At 39.7% G+C, this 5,525-nt stretch overlaps 1 long non-coding RNA gene across 1 annotated transcript; it reads left to right on the top strand.

Annotated features, from left to right (window-relative positions):
- The first annotated feature begins 3,496 nt into the window (after nucleotides 1-3,496).
- On the top strand, nucleotides 3,497-4,760 carry LOC121142904. The gene is made up of 2 exons (XR_005880040.1): nucleotides 3,497-3,543; nucleotides 3,955-4,760. It is a non-coding gene; the product is annotated as an uncharacterized LOC121142904 (long non-coding RNA).
- Nucleotides 4,761-5,525: the final 765 nt, after the last annotated feature.

The raw sequence follows: 5,525 nt of genomic DNA, 5'->3' as shown, positions 1-5,525 counted from the left end.
ACACACACACACACACACAGAGAGAGAGAGAGAGAGAGAGAGAGAGAGACAGAGAGAGAGAGCCAGTTATTTTTCATGAGCAAAGTTAAATGTATTGATGTTCACAATCATAGGAAGGATGGTAAACTTCTCCATATTCAAATGGTTAGATATTAATGAGAAAATTGGCACCTATCCTCTTGGTGTAGTCATCACTTTGGCAGTGATGGAGAAGCATAGATACAGCTCCATATTGTTGACCTCACTAGCCTGAGTTCTCCCAGATCTTTAAGGACTGCCACTCAAGCCAAAGCAACGGGAGTTCATGACTTGAATACTGTAAAGAATTTCAGGCATAGCTGCTGTAATGGTACAGAGCTTGGGAGTTTATTAATTACTTTTTAAATGCACGTTCAAGCATGTATATGAGAAAAGGAGCACTCAAAAGAAACAAGGCATATCTAAGTGGGGATTCATGCTTCTCAAGGGGTAATGGGGAAGAATAAGATATAACCAAATGTGAGTGCTGCCTCCTGGAGCAAGGGAGAGTAAGCAATTGATTGTCATAACATTCACCATCTTCACCTTTTCAGTGACTCTCAAGTTATAGCTCAAAAAATTGCTATGAATCCTTCTTGCTTGTTTTTTTCCCTTCCTTTTTTGTTTTTTCACAAGAAAGAGATGTGAAACAGCTTCAAAGGTACTGGGGAAGGAGTTAAGATTTGATAAATCAAAACCAGTAGGGGTTTAGTCCAGATCATTTTCCTGTGAATGGGGTTTCTAGTGGGATTCCTAGAAAACTGCAGGATTTGTGCAGAGAAGGGAGAATGGCTTTAAGCAGTTGTTAGTTGTAACTAGAATTCTTGCTCCACTTGGTGACTGACAATGAGGGACATCTTTCCCCATTATTGTATTTCCAAGATGTTCTCTGTCTTTCTTTCCTGCCTCAACCATGTATAGTTTGAGGATGAACCTGAAAACAAATGCTTTTCCTAGAGACAAAAGGAATAAAATAAAATTTGAAAATTTCCAACTCAGAACGAGTGGAAACCTTGTTCTCCATTGTTTTCATTTGCCCAGCCATTGCTTCCAAAACAACCTAAGATGTGGGTGCTTCGCAGATGCCACACTTAGTTCTTCTGCTCTTTCAAGACATTTGGAGTATGTTTACTCCTTTGATTTTGGAACATAGGCTGGAGATCCTGGCACCAAGGACTTTCTGTGTGAACACAGAGTTCTGAGCAGAGATGGAAACAATGGTAGCTTCCTAGTCTGTTGTTCCCTTGACATTTGATGCCCAGTCTTACCGAGAGAGACTCTGTGTGCCAAAGACTTGACTTAAAGAGTAGGGAGGAAGAAAGACTGTCAGTGTGTGCACACTGAGCTACTGCCTTGCTTCTGTGATTGTGTGTTATGCCATGATACTTGAACCAGAATCCTAAACTCTATGCAGTACCCCATATAAGTTATTTCAGTTGATCGTCATTGTATCTGTGCACTCTAAGACCATAAAACAGTGTGGTTTCCATTTAGAGATGAAAATAGGATAGTGTGATACAATGGGGATTGGAGAAGATGCTGTAAAAATCAAAGCTATGAATCTAGGGGTGAACAGACAGCAGTTTCCACAGTGAAATTGCCTGCTAGCAGGTAGACCCATGTGCACTGCCTTTGGAGCATGTCCCTTGTAAAAACGTGTACTGTCAAATACTGACATTTGTGACCGATTTCAATCCCTTGTCAACTTGATTCTAATGAATGGGGAATACGAGTGAAGATGCAAGATAGTTATATAATAACTGTTGCTACACCATTTACATGAAATCAATTATAAAACTAATGAGCTTCTTGGAGAGGGTCTTAGAAAGTTATAGCCTAGGGCTGGGTTCTTAGAATTTTTTTTCTCTGAGGTCTTGATGTATGGAAGGAACACAGGCCCTTCTCTAAACCAGGTATAGGCTTGGTATATCCAGCAATGACCTGGGGCCAGGGCCGTGGGGGAACTGTTGCTGCAGACCCTGAGAACTCAACTCTTCCCACCATAGGGGCTCTGGTTATCAGTACCAAGACTGCTTTGGACTCAGTCTGTGTTCCTCTTGTGCAATATTTTTAAATTTCCTTCCACCTGACTTAGTCCCATTATGTGATAGGTTCTGCTGACTTTGTGCCATACTGTCACCCCAGAAACAGTATATAAGAAACTGTGTCCTTAATAAACTTTTTTGGCATATGACATATCTTATACAAGGTCTCACAACCCCAACCCTATTATCTACTTTATCTTCTTATCTCCTGGCCATCACTCACTTAGGCCCTGTCACTGAAGTACAACTTGATGTCTCACAAGTCATGCACAGGTGCTATCCTCTAAGGAATCATGTTGTGTGTCAACTTAACTAAAGAGGATTTATCATTTTCACACTGTTAAATGCAGTGATCTCTGTCATTTCTTCTTGTGATCTATCTATGATGGAACTTCAGCTGCTGTGGTGACCTTTTGTTTTCTTTGTTATTTTTTTTTCTGACCATTAATATAAACCTTGGAAAGAATCTGCTACCAAAGTATCAGCTCTGTTTCTTTCACTAAAACCCATCACCACTCACCACGTGTAGTTGGGAAAAATGAGCTCCAGCTTCATGCCAGGCCATCGCCTCCTGCCTGCTTCTTTGTCACATACTCACCTGTTTTTCTACATTAATCTTGTCCAAATTCCCTGCTATCTTGCTACAAGAGAAGAATTTCTTGGTACCAAAGTGAAGGTTTATCTGTCTTGTTTAATCTTAAATTATTCAAATGTGTACACTAAGTAAGACAAACTAAAACCTGTCTAGTGGAAAGTTCCATCCTCTGATCTTCAAACAGGCTCTATTTGTACAAGCAAGATATCACCATGTACAACCCTGCCACTGCTATGCATTATAAACCACAAAACATTTAATTTGCTATTATTAAGGTCAGTGCAGTTGATACTTCTACTTTTTTATATTTCAGTGAATTTCCTGCTGCTACTAATCTTTCAATAATGCATGCTCTCTTCTTTTTTATTATTTATTTTAAATTTAAATTTAAATTAGAAACCAGGTTGCTTCACATGCCAATTCCAGGTCCCATTCCGTTTCCCTCCCCTCCTCCCATGCCTTCCCATCAACCCCCCCAATATCCCCTCATTTCCCCAGGGAGGGTGAGGCCCGCATGCTCTCTTCTATTCTTTCTCCTCTATATCTCTCTTCCGTGTGTGGGGGGGAGGGAGGTTGGGGGTGTGGTGGGAGTCTGGCAGTGGGTGTACTGGCTAGTTGTGTGTGTCAACTTGACATGAGTTAGAGTCATCAGAGAGGAAGGAGCTTTGGCTGAGGAAATGCCTCCATGAGATTCAGCTGTAAGGCATTTTCTCAATTAGTGATCAATGGGAAGGTGGGTGGTGCCATTCCTGGGCTGGTGGTCCTGGGTACTATAAGGAAGCAGGCTGAGCAAGCAATGGGAAGTAATGGCCTCTGCACCAGCTCCTGCCTCTGGGATCCTGCCGTTAGAATTTCTGTCCTGACTTCCTTTCGTGACAGCAATGTGTAAGTGTAAGCCAAATAAACCCTTTCCTCCCCAACTTGCTTTTTGGTCATGGTGTTTCATGGCAGCAATAGAAATCCTATATAATACATAGGGAATGCACATACATGTGCATAACTGTGCTCAGCTGTCTAGGTGCATGTGTAGACCAGAAGATAACATTGGGGTGTCTTCCTCAATTGATTCACGGCCTTTTATTTCTTGAGATAAGATCTCTCAATGAACTTGAAACTCACTGTTTGGGATAGACTGCACGACCCATAAACTTCTTGCTCTGTCACCACCCTTCAGTGCTATGGTTACAGACTCATGCCACCATGCCCAGCTTTTACATGAGTGCTTGAGATAAACTCAGGTTCTCATTTTTGTGCCGAAAATTATTTTCACCCCTGAGCCATTCCCTTTCCCTTTAGTTGTGACAGGGTCTCATGTAGACCGGCGTGGCATTGAACTCACTATATAGCCAAGGATAACATTGAACATCTGGTGCTCCTCATCTATCTCCTGGGTGCTGGTATTACAGGTATGTGCCACCACAAATGGCTTTTATGTGGTGTCGGCATCACAGACAGGACCTTATGTATGCTAGCTATATACTCAACCTATATACTCAACTAAGTATGTATGTATGTATGTATGTATGCTCTATTCTGAGTAGGATAAAGTTCTCTGCAGCATAGGGATAGAAAGTGTTCTGGTTTTGTTTTGTTTTTAATTGTTGGAGGTCAACAACAGTTGAAAGAGCATCAATGTTTAAGATGACTGAATAGATATTACTCTAGGACAAAACAATGAGTTTTTCTTTATGTATGTAACTTTCATATGTCACATGTATGATCATGAGCCTTCCTTTACCTGTTCTGCTTTACACTTCAATAAGCAACCTTCCTTCCATTTGTTTCATGTTCTCTGTGTCTGATGACCAGACCCATGCCCATGACGCATGGTTTTATAGGTGAATTTTTGTATCAAAAGCTTTGTGTAAATTTCTGGATAGTCATTTCTTCTTGTAGTAGGAAATTATAAAATAAATTAAATCACATTTCAGTTTTATGTGACTTTGGGCTTAAATAAAGCTAGCTGGGAGTCTCTTTGACATTTATTGAACTGTATTATCAAGAAGTATTTTACATCAAAGACAAATTCCAGATGTATCCACGTATATATGTAAACATAATGCTACTAATACTGTAAGTAAATTATTTTGCTTTCCAGAGAATTCAATCACATTTTCTATTGCTTCTATGAATTGCTTTATACACTCTGGTTTTCACAGAGATAATTACTATGAGTTACTTATGAGTTGCCCACCCTCTGGTTGTTGACAGTACACCTCATAACCCTTCTTTTGGAGGTATTGACTTTACATTAAAGAAAAGGGCTTTCCAGATGTTCTTAGTTTGTGTCTCTATATAAATCTGTCTATAGCTTATTTATTATCTCAAATAATTTTACTATATTTTAGTCAGGAAAATATAATTTTATTTACAATTCATGCTGCCTGTGTGGGCAGATACACATCTTAAATTCCTTTAGAATATCTTGATAATCTTTTTTTAAGTTGCATATTCTAATATGGGATATCTGTCATGAAAATCCATTACTATAAATATGTTAATATTTTATAACACAGTGGAAGTTTACATTTATCATCCAATACGACATGGCACTCTGAAATGGATTGGAAGATAGTAATCTCTGGTCTCCTATTTTCTACTCCCCTGTCTCTGGATTGGTTTTCAAGTAGATATTGCTCCCAGGCCTGAGACACAGCCCTGGCAAGCGGCTGGATTGTCCCACTTATTCTTCTTAACTGACTGATGCAACTGACTGATGCGCATGTCTACACAGTAGACTGTGGGCAGATTCTATGGCTCTCAAACCTATTTTTTCCTCATTTCGTGTACTTCAGCTGCATAGTACTTAAGTTCTTACAGATATTTACTTAAAAATCCTGATTTTGAATGTTCAGACAATCATTGTC

This window comes from Mesocricetus auratus, unplaced genomic scaffold, assembly GCF_017639785.1.
Source record: "Mesocricetus auratus isolate SY011 unplaced genomic scaffold, BCM_Maur_2.0 Super-Scaffold_100010, whole genome shotgun sequence".
Lineage (NCBI taxonomy): Eukaryota > Metazoa > Chordata > Mammalia > Rodentia > Cricetidae > Mesocricetus > Mesocricetus auratus.
This window is presented reverse-complemented; position numbering and strand designations above follow the sequence as displayed.